This window comes from Cornus florida, unplaced genomic scaffold (genome assembly GCF_030987335.1).
Source record: "Cornus florida cultivar Cherokee Brave unplaced genomic scaffold, ASM3098733v1 CherokeeBrave_3.0.0_Hap2_Chr05, whole genome shotgun sequence".
Classification (NCBI taxonomy): domain Eukaryota; kingdom Viridiplantae; phylum Streptophyta; class Magnoliopsida; order Cornales; family Cornaceae; genus Cornus; species Cornus florida.
The window spans coordinates 31,758,620-31,770,540 of record NW_026775575.1 but is presented as its reverse complement, the minus strand read 5'-3'; the positions used below and the strand labels follow the sequence as shown (position 1 = coordinate 31,770,540).

At 30.7% G+C, this 11,921-nt stretch overlaps 1 pseudogene; it reads right to left on the bottom strand.

Annotated features, from left to right (window-relative positions):
* Positions 1-355: 355 nt before the first annotated feature.
* LOC132310095 (uncharacterized) lies at positions 356-3,926 on the bottom strand (annotated as a pseudogene).
* Positions 3,927-11,921: the final 7,995 nt, after the last annotated feature.

The window sequence follows — 11,921 nt, the reverse complement described above, 5'->3', positions numbered from 1 at the left end:
AAACATACTTTCTTCGGGAAAAGTTCTATATTCCTCTGCTCCTGGATGAAAAAAATAACCGCGATTGTAATATACATCACCTAATTTGTTGTTACAAATCTTATTGCCAATTGTTTCACCCAAATAAGTAAGGTCCAACATATAGCAGGACCATTGTTGCAAATTCCAGTACTGATTGAATGACATTAAATTTTCAGAATAAATGGTATAAAATTAGACACATTCTTACATATTTTACTACTGAGTGAATAGCATGAGTATATGACTTAGGGGTAACACTAAATAATAGATAATCCTTGGGCACTATAATTAGAAGTTGATACAATTTGAGTACAGTAGAAACCAATTCATTCAATTAAAACTTACAAAATGATTAATGTCATTTGCTTAGATAGATTACATTTTCTTAGCTGCAAGGCAAATAGAAAACTGTTTCCATTTTTGAAATATATGAGCAATATTATTAAAGAGAAAATGGCATAAACACTTAAAGCTAATTCTTGATTTGCAATAGAACATATTATGACAACAATCATTATCGCCACGTAAATTTTCTCAACAATTAGAAAAACTGTGAAGTAGATGAAAGACAGAGGATAGACTTCAAAGGAAAAATCTGCAGAAGTTGGAACATCACCAGGATTGATGGTCCGTCCATCACAAAACAAGCAACCCCCATGGCCTAGCACCTCTTGCATTACCATCCATACTTCCTCCCCTTACCCAGACTTTCTAATGATCTCTTCGGAAGGAATCTCAAGTGTCGCTCCTACATGCTCTTGACCTGGCTTCACTTCTGCAGCAACCAGCATTTAGCATGTGAAATTCCATCATATTTAGCAATGCATATAATCACCCGAAAAAATTGGAGAACTTGCACTAATTGAAATATAATTTTACAGAGTACCACATATCATAAGCCATAGCATTTAAACACGGGTACATAAAAGATGATTATTGAAAAAGTATGCCGAGCAATCATTCAAATCCATTCAAGGAAATTTGGCGCAGCACAGACATATGACAACAGCAGGCCATTAACATGGCTTAAAGTCCCACACAGCATAATGACCATTGCAAATTAGGTCTCTACATGTAGCAGTGGCACTAGTCCTAAAATAACAACCAAAAGAAATAAATGATCTGATTGTGCAAATCACAGTTGGTCATGTATAGAGCTCAACACAATCAGTAGAGCTCAACACAATCAGGGGTCTAGTCATGACCTAAATGTTGGAGATTCTAAAATTTTAAAAAAATTTGGAAAAGGTGAATTGAAACCAACGAATTTGTTTCATTTGCTCCAAGTTTTTAAGAAATGAAGTATTTATCTGAAGTACATAAGCAAAATCAAAGACTTCATGCAGAAATACCACCTGTAGAGAAAGTTAAACACACAACTTCAAGAAAAGTAGATATGACTTTTCAATGATTTGTAAGGTAAGAAGGCGAGAAAAAAAATGTTCAAGCTGACCACAGCACTTTAAACCAAGTGATCCATAACTTTCTTTGATAAGTTAAAAATATAAGAAATCAAGTTCACTTGGAGAATAACATATTTCCTAGTTTTGGTTCACTTTGACGAGAACCAACCTCCTCTTTATTTAGGAAAAAAAAAAAACCACCAACCTCCTCTTTTTTCCAAAAAAAATTCTTCTTTTCCAAGGTAAAATAGCCCCGAGCAATTAGAAACAAAAAGAAAGAGAAACATAGTTCCAATAAAGGGAACCAAAGGACCATATTCTTCTCCAATTTGATTTTTTCTCTCATCTCGAATAAGATTAATCAATAACTCTCTCTCTCTCTCTCTACACAATTTTTTGAAAAGAACTTCAATTCAAGTCACAAATAGTACAAGTTAGCACCCTATTTTCCATTATAAAATGATTTGACATATAAAGACCACAACTTGTAATTGATAAAACCTACACCATTCAAACAAACAAACTTAATAATAACCAACACCAACAAGGACTCTTTCTAGGCAATTTACTATGGCATTGGTGTACAAATTACAAAGTTTGTGGCAACACCACCAACAGTCCTTGACAGTCAATTAGCCACATATTCTAAGATGACGAAAAATTTCTCATATGTATAATGTCTTGATAGCTTCCTTCCACAATGAATTCAATGTTTCCTTATGCTAATCACTGGCCTACATCCTTAATGATTTTTTTATCATCTATTTTGATGGCTCCTTTATTTTCATAATTACACATAAACATTTAGTCATCCTCATCAATGGAATTGAAATGTCCAATCTTTTGTGAGAGAGGGACAGAGAGATCATTCAAAATTAGAAGTTCATCCGTTAAACAACAAATTCCTATAATGGGATTTATTATAATATCATCAAAACTAATCTATTGCAATTCACATTGTAGCCCCAAAACTGTTAAATTTCAACATTCAAGAGTATAACTAGAAAAACCCTAAAGGAAAGGAACCATAATAACCACCGGCCGATGTCACCCCCGAAATTCTAATCACAATGTGTCAAAGGGTGATTACCTAGTATGGTCCCCATAAATTGAGTATAGACCTAATATTGGCATTATTTACAATTTTGCGCAAGTTGATTACTCTCAGGATTTGAAGTCGAGTTCTGAAGCTTGAGTGATGGCTTGACAGATCGAGTATTTTACCACTGCACCAGACAATCACCCCTTAAATTACTAGAATGTGCCATTGCATCAACTTATCTTGTTCTTGGTTCACAAGTAAACCATTCATATAACATACTATTCATGTGAATAACAGCAACCCAAATGTGAATATCTTGTTCATTTCAAGAGTTGGTTGGATGTAAACATGTTCTTCCTGACATTCCATAAAGTTTCCAACAAAAAATCTACACACATCTTTCCCTGACTGTTTCCCTTGAAAATCCAACTTTTGGCTATACAAACAACACTATATATCCTTTAACACCAAGCATTTCCTTGTGGCGATATAAGCCCCAGGACATCAATGTTAATAACTACTACTATTTATCTTGTACAATATATATCATTGCATTTTTTTATAAAAACATGAAAATGCATGAAAGAACCTAAAACAAGGACAATTTAACAAACAGATGGTGTTCATTATTACAAATGATCATAAAATCAAACAAAGAGTTACAAAGATTGTCAATAATTACCGTAACCACCACGAGAGTTGAGCTTGGCCTGAACGATCATGTTGGATATGAAATGGGAGGCCTCGCGAGCCTCCTAGAGGAGTCTCTGAATCTCCGTCTCGGAGGTCACACCACGGTTCTCTTCAAACTTCGTCCTTACCTCCGCCGCCGACTGGTCAGCATCAGCGAGTCGCCAGCGAACGTCCTCCGAGTCGCTCTCAGCAGCAGCCTAATTTTCGCGAGCCAAGGGCCTGCTGGGCGCACCCTGGCTAAAATGATGAGCCCCATTTTTGCTCGCGGGCCGGCTCATGGTATTCAGTGAACCGGCCCGCGACCGTTGCCCCTTTTATTTATTTATTTATTTTTTTCAAAACGGCACTATTTTGGGCTGCCTATTTTATCTTATCCTATGCCTGGTGAAACAGTTAAGGCACTGTTTAGCAGAATTATTTAAAAAAAAAATAAAAAACTAAAAATAGGTTATTTTGAGCTCTTTTTAAATAAAAAAAAATTAAAATAAAATTTATTAAATAAAAAATATATTGTTTAGGCACTGTTTATTAAAATATATATATATATTTGGGCCGAAAATAAATTATAAATTTTTTTTTTTTTCCCCCTTAAAATTTGTTTTTTCTTTTATTTTTTTTACTTTAAATTTTAAATATATACCACAAACAATGCATTTGGCCGTTAAGGCATTGTTTGGCCGACACAAATAATGCCTTTAACGGCTATAATTTTAAAAAATATATATATAATTTTTTTTTTTAACTTTTGTAAAAAAAAAAATTAAAATTACAAATTCATCTGCTTATTCCCATAGGATTTTGTAATCCTTATTTTCTTATTCCAATTCATTATTTTTAATCTTAAAAAATCATTACATAATAAAAATTTTAGTACACAAAATGTCATAACATCTTAAAAGTAAACAAAATGCAACATAAATTAAACATTTTCATCAGCATAGCGGTTTCACAAATTTTTCATCAAATCATTCCTCAAATGAGTTTTTCTACAATAAAGAGAGATGAATATAGTGATCATTTTCAGATATAGCCGTTACAAATATAGCCGTTAAAAATATAGTCGTTACGAATAAAGCCGTTTAGAAAAAGTAAAAAAAATTAAAAAATTAATTTTAATTTATTATTATTATTTTTTTTTTTAGAGCGAAAATTCGGAGAGCCTGATGGAGTGCATGTTTTTAGAGAGCAAAAACTGCTGACGTGACTCTTGGAATTGTTGACGTGGCTCTTGGAATTGTTGACGTGGCATTTTTAGATAGCCAAAATTCGGAGAGACTGGTACAAATGGCCTTAATGGTCCATTCCTTTGATGTCCCGACTTAGCAGCCGCTAGTGTAAATATTTTATTACTACATATCTCTATATATTAATATATATATCATATAAGGAAACAAAAAAAGTATATATATCATATATAGTATATATCTCTATATATTAGTATATATATTATATAAGGAAAATACAAAAGTATATATATCATATACAGTATATATCTCTATATATTAGTATATATATCATATAAGGAAAAAAAAAAAAAATTTATATATGATATACTCCAATATATCTGATTTTCTCAGTCAAAAACGTGTCGTCTCTCTCATCTGATTACATTCTCTCTCTCGGTAAACTTTAGTTCAGAAAGATTATGGCTCATGCTGGAGATAGAGGCCGGACTCTAAAAATTACAAAGATGAGAGAGAAAGAGAGCCAACAACGCAGAAATTAAAGGCGATCAAAATTTTTGATCGCAGAATAAAGTCTATAAGACCAAGACGAATACGACGCTGCAAATAAAAGTCACATACAACATTACATGTGCCACCTGAAGTTCTGCATGTAGATCTCACGCTCTGTCACGCGCCCCACGCGTCTTCTCCAGTGAAAATTCGATTTCGGTGAATTTTTTGGCTAGAATCCGGTCACATCTTTGGCGAGTTGAACCACCAGCCGACTCGAGCCTTATAAGAGGTTATACTCACATATGAGTGAGAGGCAAAATGGGAATCAAAAGGGTAAAATAGGGTTTTCATATTTAGTTTTGGTCAAAAAGTGGTCGGGGGTTTTTGCACTTAACCCAAATATTTTTTAAAAAAAAATTAAAATGTAACAAAAATAACTTATCTATCAATTTTTAATAAGTTATTTTACACATCTTACCCGATGGACTTGACCTCGACCTAAACCTTTGTCAAACCACAAAAAAGTAAAAATAAAAATAAAAAATTTCTAAAAAAAATAAAAAAATTATGTTGGAACAAACAAAACCTTAATTAGAGAATATTTTATCTCTAAAAAGTTCTTTTTAAAGGATATTTTCTCTGTACTTTTAAGAGGATATTTTTCTAAGGAATTAGTATTAAAAGAAATAATTAAGGCTCCGTTTGGTTAGATAAAAATAGTAAGAAAAGAAAGAAAATGGAAAATGAAAAGAAAAGTGAATGAAAAGAAAATTGTTTTTCTAGTATGTATTTGGTTAAGATGAAAATTTATCCAAGAAAATTGTAGAAAAATAACATGTTATAGTTTAGATATCTAAATTGTCTTTATTTTATAAAAATGTTAAAATAATAAAAAATTAATTAGTAGTGCATATATATATATATATAAAATGATAGAGTTTTCAATTAATTTCAACCTTGTAAATTTACTATTTATTTCATTCATATACGATGGAAATCAACTAAAACTCAGAAAGTTGTTATTGAACTGCAATTCTTTTAAAACCTAGTAAAAAAAATACCATAAAGTTATTGTGTAAAATAATGCAATGAAGTTGTTGGGTACAATAAGAACACAAAAGAAAAAGATGTTGATTTCATGTGAAAATAAAATTTCTCCGTGTTTTATGCCGTAAACGTTTTGAAGAAAAATAGAGGGTTACGAGAATTTAATTTTCTAGAACTTTTCTTTTTCCATCTAACAAAACTTCTTTTTCTTCTATTTTCTAGCTTATTTCCATTTGGTTAGATGAAAATAAGTTTCAAAATCTTCTATTTCCTTTATTTTCTCGTGAAGCCTAGGCTCCGTTTGGTTAGATGAAAATAATTAAGCCAGAAAAGAAAAGAAATAGAAAGTGAAAGAAAAGTGAAGTGAATGAAAAGAAAACTAACATGCATTTGGTTAACATGAAAATTTATCCAAAAAAATTGTAAAAAAATATTAGTTTGTTAATTTGGATAGCGTGAAAGTGAAAAGAAAGTGATTATGCATACCAAAACTACCTTTATATAGTAAAATGATGGATTATTAAATTCAAATATATAATTATTTATATTTATTTATATTAAGAATAAGGTTTCATAATATTTCCTTAGGTAAAATTAATTATTAGTTTAAGATAAACAAATTTTAAAAAAACTAAAAAAATTAGAGATGAATAGGCAATAGTATTGCTTGGGAGAAAAATCAAATATTTCACTATATAAAATATATATATACATATACTTATCCCTACCGGATTATGAGTGGATAGAATAGCAACATAGAACACACAATTAAAAAAATTAAAAATTTCTATTTAGAAGCCGGATCTATTTTGAGCAATTTTATCAAAATTATCATTGATATTCTATTTATATAATTGTATAATTTGCCTTGTTAACTTACTTCATAATAGAAGTTTACCTCATAATAGAAATTCTTTTGGAAAGAACTTTGCACGATTAAGTAACTGGTAAAATAGGAACTGGCAAATAAATAAGCGCTTTTTTCATGTGAAAATAAAATTTTCGCGTGTTTTTTTGCTGGAAAAATTTTGAGGGAAAATACTCAATAAAGGAAATTAAATTTTCCATTAGTTTTCTCTTTCTATCTATCCAAACTCTAAAAAAAATTTAATTTTTTTTCTTTCCTTTCTTTTCTAGCGATTTGCACCTAACCAAACAAAATCAAAAGAAAGAATAGTCTTATTTTTTTTCCTAAGAATAATCTTATTAAATATAAACTATTTCTTCCTCAACTATGGGAAATACACAATAATTATTGTGGTAAAAGGTCTTAAATCTTCTAGACTATTTTAGACCCCCTTATTAGATTTAAAAAAAAGTTAATTATTAATTTTTTATATGATATTATCATTCACTTTTAAATATTGAAATGTGGTATATTTCTCATTTGAATTAAACTATATTATTATAATTAAAAAGAGTGTGAATGCACGCACATATATTTTAGTATTATAAAGTTATGGTTTATTAAATTCAAAATTCTGATTGTTATTAGTAATGGTTGTACTTTAGTGACAAAAAATTAAAATTTTTTTTTTTTTTAAATGGTTGGTCTTCCTTAAATTTGAGTAAAACACATTTGTAAACAATATGCCACCAGTAATTAATTTTTACTATTTAATTTACAGTAGTGGCACCAGTAATTAATTTTTACTATTTAATGTACAATAGTGGTGTGAACTGTGAAGTATACATTACTTGCTTAATTATTATAATAACAATTATTATTATTAGTGTGTTGACTTGCACCTTAATGGACACATCATCATCGCATCAATAAGAGTTAAATTCTCACATCGTGGTCTCATCAATTAACATCAATTAACAAGCATATACATAGCAATAACAATAATATACATTCATGTCTAACACATATTTTATATGATATTGATATTAATTTTAACAATATCATATATATATATATATATATATATATATATATATATTGATAATAATTTTAACAATCACATTGCACCTCATATATATATATTGATAATAATTTTAACGATCACATTAAAAAATAATTGGAAAGTTACTGAAAATTAAAGACAGTTTTACTAAATGATAATATAACAGCGATAGTGTGACAGCTAATATTGAATACTTAGCTCCATATATTCATCCGTCTATATTACAATATATTCAATACATACAGTTTCGGTGCTTGCAATAACCAACATAACTAAACCTAGCTAAGCACAATAACTGAGACCAACCGACACATGGAGAAGAGAAAAAAGACGATTACAATACTGTATTGACCTCTCTTCTATCTTCAACACTTCCGGCGGCAACAGATGTACCAGCCGCCCCACTTGTCACAGGTGGAGCAACCACTGGTGCTTGCGGTGGCGACATGACATCAAGAGAGTATCTCCGATAACTGATATCTGGCTCCCCGACATCAGTTATGGTCCGCAATATTGGTCTTTGGCTATGATTTTTGAAAACGACTTGACCGTTTTCCCACAATAGCTCTATAACTTCTTTATTGGTCCTCAGATAGCTAGATACAAAACCTAAAAATTATATATATATATAGATAGATAAATAGAACGCAAAACAAAGAGGGGAAAACTTACGATGGTGAACGATTTCGCTTTCTTGAGGTAATTGAGGGTGGTGATCCATCATCCATTTTAAAATAACCAACAAAGTTATCGCTCTATTGATATTGTCTTAAACCCTCTCTTTCTATTGCATCAGAAGTGAACTCACTCTCAATCTCTCTCGAACTATAAAAGAAGAAGATGAAATAGATTTCACACTATTGTGTACTCGGCTGTTGTAAGGAAAAATAGTCTTTTGAACTTCAACAATATTAGGTTTACCGAGTATTATTGTCAAATCTTCTCACCGCATGTTGCTTGGGACTTGCAAACACATCCGACACGTGTATGACATGCACACTGGATGACTTTACTGGTGTGGCGTTGAAACAACTTTTTATTTCTGATTTATTCATTACTTATATATTTTAAGTTATTTAATAAAACTCTCTTTTCTTGAAACCTAAAATACGACAAATTGGAGCCAAGGCCTTTCCTCTTTTCACTCGGGCGGAGCCAGAACCCAAGGGCATGGTGTAAAAATAAATAAAAAATCAACAGAAAAAAATTATTATAAAATAATATGTTTATAATAAAAATAAATAGTTAACAAAAATAAAAAATAAAAAATTAAAGAAAAATGAGAGAATTTTAAAAAATAAAAATAAAATAGAGTTTGATTCGAAAAAAAATTTAAATATTTTTTTTTTTTAAGAAAATTAAATGAAAATAATTTTAAAAAACAAAACTTTAGGAGGCATTATATAAATTTATATATATATATATATATATATATATATATATATATATATATATATAGAAAAAATATAATTTAAAATATATATTATAATAAGCGGGGCCAGGCCACGGATAACGTGCCCCTGACTCAGCCCCTGTTTCCACCCAACCAGGCTAGCTTGATTTAGTGAAAATGCTAGCTTTTTGTTAATTAAAAACATAAATAACTTTTTGTTTAGTCATGATTAAGGGCAGTATAATGAGGTATGTAATGGTATCGAACTCTTTGAAAAAATGTTTTGAATCGGACGATACGTCGCATATCGACTGATACGACGAACCATGCATAACATACTTTATAGTTAAGAAACACAGACACTTCCTATTTGTGTTAGATAGTAATACTTTATGAAAACTCCTACACATATGTCCAAAACTCCATGAATGTGCCCATTATGAAAAAATAATAAAAATTATTAATAGTATTAATTTTAAATACTTGGTGAACACATCTTAAACACTTGCTCAACAGACAAATCTCTACACTTGATCAACACATTTTGTATATTTAGCTAATAAATTCTACACTCTTTATCTAATCTATATCTATACTAATATTAAAATTAAAATTATAAAAAATTTCAAATCATTTAATTATATTAAAATTTATAAATTAATAGACACCTGTATCAACTATACTGCTATATCTAAACGTATAGGAAGTAAATGACTAACAAATAATTTTCACTATAATAATTTATATTTCTATGTATTATTATTAAAGGGTAGTGTTATTTGCCCACCACAAATATATTCTAACACACCAAACATATTTTATTAAAATCAATTGACGAAAGAGTCCTCATGATAGAAATGTTTGTTGGTACATCATCCTTGCTCATATTCTTTCTTCCCCATCATCATACTCTCTTTTTCACAAACCAGGCACCGGGTTTACCATCTCTACCAAGTAAATCTCAACCAACACTAACATCTAAACACCCAATTGGGCCAATTGTAAGAAATTTCTAATACAAATCAACTCATGGATTCAATCTATAAATTTAATAAGAAGATATATTAGATACAGAAACTCAGTTTGGAGAGAATTATAGCGGAAATGATCTTCAACCTTCTCCTATGTTTGCAAATCTAGATGATGGACTCCAGGATTTCGTCTGCTTATATAGTGAGGGTTAGGACCGTTTCAATATTTACGTGAAGGGATGTGTTGGTTCCATCAACCGACACAATTCTTTATATATACATATGTGACTATTCATTCAAATTAGTAGCATCTTTAAGGATTAACATGGTGTAACACACCTGTATTAAATACATGGATAATTGTATATTAATTAATTATAATTAGACTATTATTTTTAATTATATTCTCCCACTTAGTCTAACAATAGTTAATTCCGACCACTCTAAGATCAAAATGATCATAAGTGTACTCTAGAAGTAAATCCATATATTTACAAGAAACACCTCTATCATTCAATTTGGAGTACCTTCGAGTCTACTACTATGGGATCAAGGGTGTTATTATTGACTAACAGGCCTGTGGCCTAGCGGTACAAGATTCCTACTTTTCAAAGGGAGGTCAGGGGATCGAATCTCAGTGGAGGCAGTGTGTGTGAGTCCCAACTAGGAAAAAAAAAAAGAAAAGAGTGTTATTATTTCATTAGTGATAGGGTCACTGATACTAACAAGCTCAACTCTAAAGTCACATATATACCGTATATGCATATATTTAACACAATATTCATGTAATGCATCGATCCTACAGTATCTCAAGAAGGACACACAGTGTCTCAAAATTGGACACTTGAGCCATAAATTTTCCATACATATGTGCGCTAATATGGAAAATCTAATAAATAAGGATAATAACTATTATCACAAAATAAAATTATCTTTACCTGAGCCAAATACAACCTCCCACTAACTAAGTAAATTAATGATGTCAAGGAAAAAACATGCATGCTTACTGTACAACATAAGCAGCAAATCCTTAGTCATGGTTCAACAATCTTTTGTTGCGTATCAATGTGCTCAATTAGACACTAGCTGGTTCTAAATCCTCTATTTCACAACAAGGCATTAACGGTCATATTTTAAACCAACTTGAACTTTTGTTGTTATTTTAATACAAGACTGTAGCGGAATTAACCTTGATAAATGCTCAAATGTGACGCATTTTAGCACCTAAATTAGGGTATTTTAGTCATTCATCTCTCTTACTTTCATATTTTAGTACTTATTTATGTTTTTGCCTATTTCAAGTCAATAAAGTTCAAATAGTCAAAGAAGAGCCATTTAGCTCATATTTTGAGTTAAGAAGCAAATCTGGAAAGAAGTCAGAAAATTGCACCAGTGAAGCTTCGATCGATTGAAGGAAGTCCCGATTGATCGAAGAAGGCTACAATCGATCGAGATCAAGGCGGTGCTAGCTCAACAATCTAGATAAGGCTAAGAAGATATTTTCATGACACGTCAGTTTTGATCGATCGAAGTGATTGCTAGCAATGTGCTGTCAAATTCCCGAGCGCGCCCGGACTCTACTTACTTTTGTAGCTACGAATTTTTATCAATCAAAGGCAGTATTTCTGACTTGTTGTATACTCAAAGAGGCTTATTTATAGATTAAATGAACCAATTTGTAAAAAGTTCCTCTAGTTGATATTTTACCAATTATACACTACAGCAGTTATGCTTTTCAGCAGCGCTCAAAAACACTGGTGAA